The 14,026-nt window shown below is 45.7% G+C and overlaps 1 protein-coding gene across 5 annotated transcripts in view; it reads right to left on the bottom strand.

Moving 5' to 3' along the window:
* Positions 1-14,026, bottom strand: part of ZFAND6 (zinc finger AN1-type containing 6) — a 33,077-nt gene that overhangs the window by 12,722 nt on the left and 6,329 nt on the right. Inside the window, exon 2 of one of the 5 annotated variants that reach the window (XM_015594356.2) lies at positions 853-976. The exons of 3 other annotated variants lie outside the window; for them this stretch is intronic. The gene's annotated coding sequence lies outside the window, so the exon portion shown is untranslated. Of the gene's footprint in view, positions 1-852; positions 977-9,325; positions 9,487-14,026 lie in introns of all 5 variants that reach the window. One more of the 5 variants, XM_015594368.2, reaches the window with a different exon arrangement.

Here is a 14,026-nt window from a genome sequence, read left to right on the forward strand (position 1 = left end):
GACAGAGGAAACATAATTTAGAGAAAAACGATCGTCCACAGAAGTTGTGAACTAGTAAACAGGTAAAATGTGACCACGGCCGTGTTTCATCGGCCGGCATATACTCATTTTTTTAGATTAGTGGTCAGCATTCGAAAATTGGGGAATGTCACATAGAAATTCCAGATTTCTAACTTCTCCTGAAAAACGGCGAGACCAGACAACAGCGGACTCGTGTTCCCAGAATGAAAACCCCTGAGCTAGGATCCCCCCCTATACAGCCCGCACCCACCTTCCCTTCCGGGAACCTGACAAATCTTATAAGCAACAGTTTAATTCCTAGGTGGGCACCTATGACCTTTTCAATCTGGGATCTTTACAATTAATTCCAGGAGAAGAAAAATATACCTAACATGCTGAGTTTCATAGGCATGCACACTGAACTCTGATGCAGCACTGCGGGCTCGAGGTGAGACAGCCTTTCCCCTCGCCTCCCCTCACCCCTGCCTGCCCCCTGCCTGCTCCACCTCCCCTGGAACTGGCTGCTCTTCTTTGCAACTGTATCAAACGGAGATCTGGGAAAAGAGCAAAGCAGAATTTATGGTGCATCCTGTGATCATTTCCTTTTAATGAGAATTTCAAAAAGTGGAGCGCTCCTCCTGGCACAGGTGCCAAAATCAGTATTTCCTGGGAGCATACAGTCATTTCCCAGAGTTCTGAGCACCGGGCTCGATTGGCTATCACGTGGGCAATAATATACTATGTTCTGGGGGCGAGAATCTTTGCAGAGATGACCAAAAAATGCAAGTTCATAAAGCAAACAGAGAGAAAAGTATGGCTTGCTATAAAACACCTGGGACAAATGCTACTCACGCTGATAAAAGCATAGGGTGCTTTCTGGCTTAGGTGCCTACAGCACTGAGGGTGTTTTGTGGTCCTCTCTGGGTAGCAGTCCCCAGGTCCCTATGTCAGGCTGTCTGTCCTGCTGCTGCTCGGGCTGGAAGACAAAAAGGTGTGAGGCGTCTGGCTAACATGGAAACAACACGTCTGGGCGTACTATGCATGTTCCCCAGCAAAAATTAATTCATTTCTTCCAATGTTCTAGGTCACAGAAAGGTAAGAGACCCCAAGGTTAATTCTAGTAAACATAAACCTCGCTTTCTCATTACTGCTCTAAGGAAGGTTTTCACTGCCTGGTATGATAAACCTCAGAGAAACAGGCCACTGCGTTGTTCGCAGCGAAAGAAGACAAGTTTTAGAAAAACTCTGACCAGCATGCCACCTGCGATAGCCCTCATCTGCTGCCTTCTGTTAAAAGCAGGGGTTGGCAAACTTTTCCAGAAACGGGCACACAGTAAGTATCTCAGGCTTCACGAGCCATACCGTCTCTGCTCCGACCACTCACACTCACCTCTGACGCGCTGGTGCAAAGGTAGCTGCAGACGGCGGGTGAACACACGAGCGTGGCTGTGTCCAACGGAACTAGACTCACGCCCGCTGAGATCTGAGCGCACAGACCTTTCGCCTCGCGCAATGCTACTCTTCTGATTTGCCCCCAAACCATTCTCAGCTCGTGGGCTAAACAAAAACAGGAGATGAGCCCAAAGTCTGCCAACGTCTGGATGAAATAAGGACAGGACTTTAAGCCTCGCCGCAGACGACGCAGGGGGGCAGGCGCGGTGCTGCTGGCCGCGGGATTCTGCGAGCCACGGCTGCGAGGAAATTTTAAGTATTATTTGCTCCCGCTAGGTCTCATCTGTCTCCGTCAAGTGCGTGTTCATTACCCAGTGTGGGGGAAGGATGAGCAAAGGCCCCCTTCTCCCCAGCCTCTATCCTGGGCATGGTCTCTGTGCGGAGCTGTAGCTCCAAGGAGAAAAATGGCAGTGATGCTGTTGGCGCAAACCCACCTCTTCCACTCGAGACTAAATGCAGTGTCCTAAAATGACGAAATCATTCAGTCACTGAGCCTGGCAGGTAGCTGTCGTCCTGACACACAGTCCGTGTCTCCCCGGTGTGTTTCCTTCCTCACCATGTCAACCTTACTCCACTGCTAAACTACGCTCGTGTTGTCTGGCCCCCTCTGCTGAAATGCGACCTCTAACGGCAGGGATTTCGTCCGTTTTGTTAGTGACGCTTAGAAACGCGCTTGGCACGGGGAAGCCTTCGCCATTTGTCGACTGCACGGAGGAAGCGGCCCTGCCTCCTGCCAGCACACAACCAGCAGCAGCCACGGATTCATCTCGAGACTGGACACCGCAAGAGGCTCTTTGAAGAGAGACCGAACGTGCTGTGTGACGAGACCGGGGCCCGCGGCAGGGGCCGCCACACGCGGGTACGGAGCCCGTGCACCGAACGAGGGCTCAGCCTCGCGCTCTAAGCCACCGGGGATCTCTGCCAGGTCATCCACTCAGAGGGCTTCAGCTAACCATCTGCCTAATTAAGCACACCCAACACAGTGACTGTGTAAGTAAAACTAAGCTGCAGTCAACTTCACGGTCTCAAGCTGACCCAGGTCCCATAGCGCGTGCCTTAAGAACGAGTCGGTTATTACCTACCTGTACAAAGCGACCCAATATCTTTTGCAAAGGTGGGAAAAACCCAGATTTTCCCATTGGTTTCCACATCCGTGGACTTCCGTTCACTTTTCTTCCCCAAAAGGCTAACGCAGACTAAGACCTACACGTGCGAGGTCCGGCACACAACCCTCCTTCACGCCCTCCTCTCTGACCCTCGACATCCCGCTGCGCTGCCCGAGCCCCGAGGACCGCCTCTCCCAGGGCAAGTCTCCCACCGGCCTCCGGCGCTTGCAGACGAGTCTCTCCCTGACATTCTCCAAGCCACGGGTCGTTCTCCGTACTGCGCTTTTTGTACAGACTGCTGGCTTTACTGTTTAGTTCTACTGAACAACATTTATATAGCGCTTTATGTGCCAAGCTCTGTTCTGAGCATTTTGTAAATAGCAACTCTTTTAAACCCCATAACAATCCTGTGAAATAGGTAGCATCGGCATCCTCACTTCACAGATGAGGAAACTGAGGCACGGAGAGGTTAAGTCAATTGCTCAAGGCCACACATTTATTAAGTGACAGAGCTGAGAGTCGATCGAGCAAGGCAATCCGGCTGGAGTCCATGCTCTAAACCAGTGGTCCCCGAAGCCTCCCTGTGGATCCCGGGGAGCCCTGAGACCGTTTTTGAGGTCCAGGAGGCCAAACCATTTCCCTGCAAACAAGAACGCGTTCACCTGTCCCCGGTGTGGACTGGCAGCGGAGGGCAGGACAGCGGAGCCGGGTCGCGAATCAAGGCAGCAGCGGCCACCCGTGAGTCAGCCACCCCAGTCTGCGTCACCACGCTCGCCACCACGATCAAAAGAGCCACCTTCGCTTGCGAACATTCTTGACGAAACAAAACACTGCGAACTTGATTAAATCTTGGTGCTGACGACACTGCGCTGCGCTCGCGCTCGCACCTGTGCCGGGACCCTGGCGCCCACGGCACCCGCCTCCTCGTTCTTGCTTCCTGGCCACGTTACCCCACCCTGAAGTCCACCTGCGGACAGATCTGGACACACAGCTCCTGGTCAGTGTCCCATTTCCGGGAAAGGCTCGCTAAGGGAACACGATACACACATTCAGAGGAAAAAAACTGAACTGACAGCTACTTACAATAATCAGCCTCGTCCTTCGATGTGAATTGAAAAATGAACAGTGAATGAACGACACTGTCTGTAGGGAGAGTAATGTGAGAGGAAACCCACATTAAATGCAGAGAACAGTTATTCAGTTGCTCTAGATTACGGGCCCTTTCTCTCAAGGGTCCAACGGTGAGTGACCTTGGCTTTGTGTGCCATGCAGCACCTGTCGCAACTGCTCGACTCCACTTTGGGGGTGAGAAATGGCCACAGGCATTACGTAAATGAAGGGGCATCACTGTGTTCCAATAAAACTTTTATTTACAAACAGAGGTGTCCAAAAGGATGTGGCCAGTGGGCCGCGGTCTGCCAACCTCTGTTCTAGATCAACGCCAGAAACGTAGGGAGCACTCAAGTGCATGCCGGATGATTTCGAAACTATTTCAGTTAGAATACTAGCAGGAAAAATCGAGCAAAATTATGACTGCACGTCTGCTTTGCCCTGCTTCGCCACAGCTCTCTGTTCAAGGTGCCTGAATATACTCACTGTTGTGCCTACTGCTCTACGAGGCACTGTGAAAGACAAGTTCACGACACTCGGTTCCACGCTCCAGACTCAATGTAACAACGGGAACAGTAATGTGTGATTTTCATGTACCCACACAGACATCACATCTAAGTCCAGAATTGTAACCAAATCCACAGCGGCCACGAAAACATAAAATGCTAAGAAGCACCAAAAATACAGTTTTTTGGAATTCTCCCTTCATAGGGGTATTAAAAAAAGGATGCCCCAAATGATTATTGCAAGATATTCTAGAAACTGATTTTTCTCTTTTAGCTAAAACTGAATACCTTGAGGAGAGGGATAACAAACATTGCGCAAGGAGGCACGGCTATACGTCATTTCGAAACGACTGTTAGAAACACAGGGACAACTCGATGGGTAGTACGGCACAGCGAAAAGGACAAAGAACTGACTTAGAGTTGGTTCTGATTCTGCCACCGACCACTTAGATCAGCGGTCAGCCTCATGATCATCAAATGAAGACAGGAATGATACCTGTCTTTTCTACTTCAAAGGATTTGGGGAAGATCAAATGAGACAGTGATGGTAAAAACACTCCAAACCCCATAAACAGCAATAAGAAGCTCAGGTGGCTTTTCTAGGTCAGACACCTGCCGTTCACCATGAGAGGGAGCCACGCAAAGCATCAGGTATTGCACAGGAGCTGCAGTCATAAACCCAAGCCTCCCATCCACCCAGCTCACAAGGGCGAATTCACGAAAGGCCGCCTTGCCACACAGCGATGGCCTGTGAGATCTCTGCATACACCTCAGTTCCGTCCCAGATGGTACGGCTTTCTTGATCAGAGTGTGAGGAGATGGTTTCTAACATCCTCCTCCCAAGTTTCTAAAAGGATGCACTGATTATTCTGGATAACTGCCAACGAAATTTAATAAGTGCTTATACTTGTTATTTATAATCGTGAGGGAAGGATAAAAGCAAGTATGTGGTCTCATCAGGGGAGAGAATCCTATGTGCCTAGAATACAGGACGGTGGCAACTGACCCTGAGAACGGAGTAGGGCCACCCCGGGAAGGCTCTGTATCTGTGCTAAGCCGTCTGAACTTAAACCTGAAGGCCGTGGGCAGACCCCACCTCAGAATGGGAAGGAGGGTTTAACGAGCGTTTGCTAAATGCTTCGCTGCCAACCTCATGTTGTTCTAAGGACTCAGGGTGACTTTAAAAATGCATGCTGTATGATGTCAGACGTTAAGCAAAAATGGTCAATCCAAGTTAAAAGGAGAGAAAAAAAATGAGAGGTCAGGCATATTGTCAATAATCAACCACAAGGGAGGATTTGCTGATTAGAAGCCATTCGCTGGACTCTATTCCTCCTAGCCGCTAACGCAAAGGAAAGAAGGATGACTAGTTAGGAGGTACAATGTTCCAGAGAAAAATAATCAGTTACCAGAAGTACAATTAATCTTGACTCAGACAACACAGGAGCTCTTCCCCTACGGTTTATAAGTAGAACACAATGTGACATGGCCAGCAGCGTCTGTGAAGCAGAACACAAGTTTCCAGGGTTGTTTATTGGCACCATCTTTCGATACGTATCACGGCCAACTTCAGTTACCAGGCAGCTCTGAGGAGCCAGAGCAAAAATAAAATCTTAACGCATCTAAGGGCATGCATGGACTTCTCGTGCATGCTTGTCATTTAGGCAATCCTTCGTTAAGTTTATTTCTCAAAACTGTGGGCTCTGTCAGTGATTGCTGAGGCAGAGGGCAGGGATGGAGAGAAAACTGAGATGGTAGGTTGGGTCAAAAACATCTGCTTCAAGCAGAACGGCAGTATTTTTTTACATATCAAGTTTCTGTGCAAGATTTCATTTGAACGAAGGGGTTTGAACGGCTAAAACAACTATGGAGAACCCACTGTTAGGTCACGATGCTCTCCAGAAGCCACCCCGGGATGGGGCTGATGAACTATCGCGAACACCCGAGAGGGTACCAGGCCGCCAGCCCCGCGAGGCAGCACCTCCACCTCTGAATGAAGATGCCCCGAGCAACTACCCACAGGTCATCATTTCATCTCATGTTCTCCAAAACTCTTCCCCAAATTAAAAAAATCAAATCGGAAAATTACATCCTATACATGTATTGGTAAGCACTCGCTGAAAATGTTAGCTCTTGTTATTATGGACTAGGCCTTGTGCTAGGTGCTTTATACGAATTATCTCGCCATATCTACATGAGAGGGGTAATATTATCACCCCTTCCCCACTTTTTAATTGGTTAAAGAGACTGAGGTTAGGCACGCCAATCACTGCCTCCTCGCTAACGTTCCCTTTTAATATAACCTGCGCTGCCTACAGCTCTCAGCTCTCACTGCCCTTCTGACACTGGGGCTTGTCCTTCCGGACAAGCTCATCGGACCTGGGTGGACACCTGAACACTGAATCGATCGGGGTGGGGAGGCGATGGAGCTCCAGACACACAGCAGGATACCGAGACTTCCTACGATTCCTTAAGATTTTCCATAAATCTTTTTAATATCGCCCCTTTTCTTTCTTTAGTGAGAACGGATGTCTGTTCGCATGTGTGCTGGTCCAGGATTAGACTCCAGTAAACAGTGAGTTCTTCTGGAAGATAAAACTGTGTTTCTGCTTCCTGGTATCCCCTTGAACACCTGCCACGTGATGTTAGAAGGTAGCCCTTCTAAACGCACAGCAAGAGGGCCTATCGGCGTGGAAACTCACACTCCTTTGAGCCTCGAGCAGGACCACCCCAAGCGGAGGGCTCTCTTAAAGAAAACCCGACACCCAGTCCTTCCCGGAGGACTTCGGAGGAAGGCACCACCCACACAATCTGTCTTTCCAAGGAGCTTGTAGACTAGAAAGCACTCCGCCAGCGTCAAAGTGGAGAACACGGCTCACCTCAATCCAAGAAGCAGCGCGTTCGGACAGAATCCCGCACTGGCAGCTCTGCTTCAGTCACCCATCCATGCCTTCACTTAAAATAACATTACAACGACGTCTGTAAATCGCCTAAAAACACTTCACCGAAACCCGGAGAAGATACACCTGACCCTCGGCAAGAGTCTTGAAGAATTACCTCTGCTGCTTCTCCTCCTCGTGCTCTAGAGAGCTGTGTGTTGTCAGTGTCACGTCCGAGGCCAACATACTACCTAGGTCCAACCCGACCGTCTGGAACGGCCCTGCCCGACACCCAGGCCGCGTGTGGCTACTGAGAACAGGAGGCAGGAGCGTGAGGGTCCCCCCGTCCCCCCGCTGCGGGGTGGGTGTCTCCCACGGTTCCTAACCGGAAGACCCGACCTTGTGGTTTCCAGACTCTTTCTCCCAAAGCCTTACGATCTATCCCTTGGAGGATTTAGAAGATGACGTTAGTATCTCTCCGCCCAAAGAGGAGACAAACTTAATAACAACATCACATGGCTGACTCTACAGCCTGTACTTGACCATGTTACATGGCCTCGGACTGCCGCCTGCATAACACAGCGGCAAAGGCTTCCAGGCCAAGGTGCAGCCTGCAGCCTCCGTGCTGAGGTACGGGGCAGGGCGCGGGCGGAGAGAAGCGAGAGGGTCATGTGGGCTTCTCAGCGCGGCAAAGCCAGTTAGCTGCTCGGCACTGTCCCCCGCCTGCCCGGCAGAAGACGGACACAGACACGAAGAATCACCTCAGAGGGAGAAAAGGCGATGGCGAAACGGGGACCAGCTCAGCATCACCCGATCCCCGATCGAGAGGACTTCCTCTTGTGTGTCCTTTCTGCCCAATCTCATCTTAAAAACTGCAGTTTATTCGAATGTTCCAAAGGCTTCCTGCACCTCAGATCCGACTCCCGACCCTAATTTAAAGAGAGGCCATTGCGCCGGAGCACTGTGAACCAATGGCAGTGCCAGTGACCGTGGCTCCACACGTGACGTGCCAAACGACCGTAACTGCAGCGCTGAACCTTGCGTGACAGACCGTAAGACTCCACTGAAGTGAGTCTTGTCATCATTAAACGGGGAGATCATAATATTTCTTCTTTAGAGCTCCTGAAAGGTTAGGAACTAGGTGACCCCTGGACACTCACGCGGTGCTGTGCATCTGCCGACCAGTCCGGAGAGGAAACGGACTGGGCGAACCGACACCTGCAGGTGCCGCCGCCGCGGGAGGCGGCCCCGCGTGCCTCACCTGTGCCCGGCGCCTCCGGTCTCACCAGAATGCCCGCGTTTTCTAGACGTCTTCTCATCCACCAATTCTAAAGACGCTCAATTTCAATTTTCAACCCACATACTTATGACGTGAAAGAGAAAGCAGATGCGCCTCGGTGCGAACGGCACTCCGCCCACTCCACGCCTCCCTCAACGCTCGGAGGTTCGCGTCTTCACCCTCATGCTCACCGTCCTGACCACGGCGACGTCTATTATTTTAATCAACTCATGTGTACGACCATGCATTCCTCTAAGGGGGGAAAACATTCGATTAAGGGCCTCGCTCCTGAATCTATGAGGAAAAAAACGAAAACGAACAGGAAAAGTAGACAACAATTAGACATCCCCGCCAAATGATTCTTAGGGTGACAGCTTTTAGTAAGAAAAAGGAAAAGGAGAACTTTTCTTCTTCAACAGGTTCTTACATTATCAAAGCACTTTTGAAAAACAAAGTTGGCAAGTTTAAAAGTTTTCCAACTGAATGTAGGGAACAAGAGTGCCTTTATTTTGAAGTATATGCGCTGATTAAACAGAGCTATTTAAAAAATTAATTGTAATTCAAATGATTTCCAACAGCGATTTTCTACATTAATACCTAACATCATATTCCCCAAAATATTTTCATGGTTGTTTGTCTAACTATTAATTTCAAAGGCTGAAATCAACCACAAAATATACAGCAATCTAAAGAATTATCATCTTTTGCTTCACAATAATAACATTAGTAACGGGATTCCATCCCTTAACACAATTCTGAAAAAAGATGCAAGGGCACTAACGATATTTAGTTATCAAGTGTTAGTCTTAAAAACACTTTATAAGTAATAATCTACCACCCGCCCCCCTCCAGTTTCAGCATCCTACCCACCAGGAAAAAAGAGATGCTAAAAAATGTCTCCTCATGCTGAATGAAGGGATCTTCGAGCGCCTTAGATTAAAATTGTAAAGCACTATGCCCAAGTACTTAGGTTACAGGCTTAAGTCTACTCACACAGTTGAGGTGGATGAGCAAACAGCTGTCCTGTATCTTGAGACAGACATTAGCTTCCTGCCTTCCCTATCCTCATAAGCAGCTACTTAAAGTTTGAGTTTTATGCAAGAAAACATTTTAAAGCCTTCAGAGTTTTACTGCAGCAGACTTCAGATTCATTCCTGTAACACAGTTAACACGAAACAGAGTTGAGACAGTTAAAATTGACTATGCACATTTTAATTGTCTAAAATTTTAAGGAGTGCTTTTGCCACTATAGCTATGCAGAAGGGCTGTTGAGGTACAATGAGGATATCGAAACATTTCATTCGGTATCTGACACCAACGTACACTATAACAATATGTCACTGTGACATGAGCAAGGATTAATTTTTATAAAACGTGTGCATGCAAAGTAAGCAAACTAGGTATTTTTCTAAGACTTTAGCTTATTTATTTAGCATAAACAGCCACCAACTCAAGAGGAACTTTTACAGTCAAAGGAGTGACTTTGGTGCCCAAAGAATACCCTTCGGGATGCTGCTGACCGGGGAAGATGGGAGTCTTGGGCCTCTCATATTTCTGACGCCTACGAGGAAGGTTTATAGCACATTCCTCCCAGATTCAAATTTCTTTAGCACCATCACTACTACAGGTTAATCAAGTGATAGAAGGCTTGTCTGAAAAATAAAACTGCATTCAGTCACAATTTCCCAAACACCCAGATAACTGCTTTCCCCTCCACATGTACAATACTGGCCGCAATTTCTACAGTCAATTTTAGGAAAAGCTTTAGGATTCCGCAAACACAGTAAGCTGATTATTTATATTAGAAACGTGGTTTCAAAACACCATGAGAAATAGCATCTGAACACTCGAATCTCACCGATTTTTAAAGTATTATGTAATGCTGAACTATTTATTGCATATTTGCTATGTCCTACAAAATGATGTATTTGCTATGTCCTACCAGATGACTAAAAGCTTTAGGGCTCACTCAAAATAACTCAAATGTTTCTTAAAATCTACTTATACTGTACATATACGTGACCGACTTCGGCCTAAAATTTAAGCCAATTTTAAACCTACGAATCCCTAATTTAAGAAATACGGGGCGTGTATGTGGACGTTTGTGTGTATACACACACACAATATATTTGGGAGGGCAGGGAGTATGTTTTCAGGTGCTCCTTGCCTCTAAATCAACTCTAACCCATACTGCCAAGGAGAGCGTAGCATATCCACGTGAGTCAGCAGACAGAGCTCACGTCACAGGCCTCATGAAACCCCAGGTCAGACCAACACGGTCTGCAGCTGAATTTCCAACAAACCCCTAATACATGAGATTAAAAATCATAAACCTTTATCTGTAGTTGCTTCTGTATTTCCCTGAGCTCAAATTGTACTATGTAGGTCCCGAGTCTGTGGAAAAAGGAGGTGATATATAGAAAGTCATGAAAAAAGGGCTCCAAAATAGTAAAACTTAGTGTAAGTGTAAGTGTAAATACTAGGGGTTAGGGGACAGGAAAGGTTGCCAAATTTAGCATATTCTTGTAAATACTAGTTTTAAATAATGAATACCATTTTGAAGAGGTTGTAGTTAAGGGAAAAGGTAATTAGCTTTTTTCAGGGAAGATTAAAAAAGAAGTATGAAGAATAAGAGAATAATCTCAGGCGATTCGACTTTTCCTACAATAAATTTTAACTTTTCGGGTTACTATATATTTTTCTGTTTTCCCTACCCAAATAAAGACGCCAAGCCTTACATTTAAACCAGAGCAAAGGCCCCACTCCCAGGTACTGACGCACGTGTCCACACAGACTTGTACTGCAACGTGCTCAGTGGCCTTATTTATAACGGCCAAGAACTAGAAACGATCCAAATATCCATCAAACGGTAAAACAGCCACACAATGAAACACTATTCAGAAAAAAAAAGAAATGAACTTAACAATCTGGGTGAACCTCAAAACTGTTACGCTAAATGCAAGAAGACAGATACAGACAGATACAAAAGTCCACGTACCGTGTGACTAGATTTATAGGAAATGAAACAAAAAGCAACTAGGGCAGAAAGGGGTCCAAGGCCCCGGCTGAGAACAGTTGGAGGTTAACTCCAAAGGGACACAAGGAAGCTTTCTGGGGGGATGGAAACGCTCCACACCATGACTGTGCTGGTGACTAATCAGTCGCCTGTCATAACTAAACGTGCACACTTAAAATTAGCAAATTTTATCGTATGCAAATTTACCTCAATAAAGCTGGAAAAAACAAAATAGGACAAAGGAGTTGGAAATGGCAATTTTGATTCAAAATAATCCTGTTATATCTGTACTCGGTAGAGGGTATCACGAGTTTGAGTTATACCAAGAGGAGCCACGTAACCGATGAGTTCGTTTCTACAAGTATCAGTTTTCCACTAAGCAAATATTTTATTTTTTAATAATTATTTTATTTTTGCTAATCATCCTCATTTAGATAGAAGCAGAGAAACAAGCTTTGCGCTTTCTTACTTTCCCTCTACACGCACTTCTTGCTTCATTCCAACAGCTTGAAAATGATCTGCTGCCGTGAACAAGATCCGCGTGGACGGCCTTTTTATAACACGCGGTATTATTTTACAATAAGCACAGAACATGAATTGCAGCTTCAACATGTTCATCACCAATTTCCAAAGTTGTATGGGAGGAGCATATAATTCACACAAATTCTATTAAACATTCTTTGCTAGTTCTAGACTTCCAAGGGTAACTGACGTTAAGTAATTTACTGCATTTCAACGAATGATCCCTCCCCAAAAAGGGCAGCCTATTCCCTTCCTCAAGAATCATTTCTGAATATTTTCTAATTCTTTGGAAAATATGGAGAAAGCAGTTTCCCCGTACTTCCTTGCTCGATCATTAAAGTTGTTACAAATAATTCATGTTCCTAAGAGTTTTCAAGTTCTCAGAAAAGAACTAGCAGTTTTTAAAAAAGGTCCCTCCCTTCGCCAAGATTCATATATGAAACCTAAAGATTTACTTAGAGTGAACTGGCTACTGTAAGGCCAAGAGACTTCTTCACAGAACTTAAAAGAATTTAAAAGTATTTTTAAGAAAAACTATAATTTAAAACATTTTTACTTGTTTACCAAAGTTAAAATGCTCAAAAATAATAGCTATTTAAAAACAAACAAACAGTAGCCTTTCGACCTAAACAATTTAAATCAAAGTTGGCAAGATAAAATACTGCAAGATAAACACCTTCGATGAACCTATTCACTCACGGCTGACAATATGCTGTGAGGAACACAAAAATGTGACACAAGTCCAGCCTCGATGAGTTAGGTCCTGTCTCCCCGCCACGCCTATCATTCAGAAGTCTGAATGAATTAAAACGTTACTACCCATCTAATAGAAATTTTAATATTGAATTGTTTTAAATACCATGTTCAGTTTATTATACTGTTCACTGAGAATACACAGTTGATTTTTTTCAAAAAACTATCCCCCAACTATCAAATCGCTTTTTTCCCTATAAATCTTCTGTATTCATCCTGGTTAACAGTTATCTTGCAGGGAAATGCTATCTGCTACAAATGGGATAAATACACATGAAGAAAAATACAAAAACATTGCTTCTTAGAGACAAAACCCCTAGCAATACATAAGTCACTTTCTTGGTCATGTAAATCCAGCCCATTACATTGTGACGACACTGAATTTTAGGAGCCATGTGTCTTACTCAGCAGTCTATATCTAGTATCTGGCACACCTGCACAGAACAGGTGTTCTAGGCACTCAAATGTTTATATAATGAATTAACACTTGACTTGCATTTATCCATGTCACAAAAACAAACCCTGAACCCCTAATATATCATCTACAGGAAACCCAATCATCCACGTAAAAATCAAATTACCAGAGTCTTTTCCACCTTTAATTTTGAGGATACCAGTCAGGGAATGCTCGAACAGTGTAAAAAATACTAAGCTGGTTTATATTCTTTCCTCCTTCCAGGCCGTTAAATAGCCAGGCTGATCTATAACAATCCCGAAACAGTATGCCAGATTACAAGCCCGTGCTCAAGACTTTCTGATTTGTACTGTATTCTCTTTGAGAACTTAATGGCACCCACAGGTCACCTGAGAAAGACATAACAAGTACAGCTGAAGGGGTCTCTTTTTGACATCATTAGAATATCCTACATGTACACTGTCATTACCTATAATTCTGAAAAAAAGCACTAGTAATTTAACTAATTTTTAAGTCTCCTTAATTAGGAAAAAAGTAGAGGCATATGACCTCTGAACCTACTGAGGAGTCGACACGTGAACCTGCACTGACCTGGTCTCAGAGTCACACAGAGAGCATCCTGATGATTCTGGGTCCCACGTTAGTGATACTGACTTATACTGTCTGGCAGTCAGTCGTTCCAAGGCCTTTCCCTTGTGTCTGTGTGGTTATAAAACACTCAATAAATTGCTAGGTACCATATTCTTGGAAGCCACTTAGCATTCAGTGGAAAATTGTTTCTACTACATTGACAGTGTGTCTTATTTATTTACTGGTCTCCTTATTTACTGGGCCTAAATCTGCTGGATCGATTGAGTCCAACTGGCCCAACGTTGGCCTGGATATATTGCTAGGAACTTAAAGTTCAACACCTAGCAACACCCTGGCTTTTAGTTAGCCAGAACCAAAGACTAAGGAGAGTCTGATTCAAAACTTCGAGAGATAAGCA

The sequence above is a fragment of the Pteropus alecto genome, unplaced genomic scaffold (assembly GCF_000325575.1).
Source record: "Pteropus alecto unplaced genomic scaffold, ASM32557v1 scaffold60, whole genome shotgun sequence".
Taxonomy (NCBI): Eukaryota; Metazoa; Chordata; class Mammalia; order Chiroptera; family Pteropodidae; genus Pteropus; species Pteropus alecto.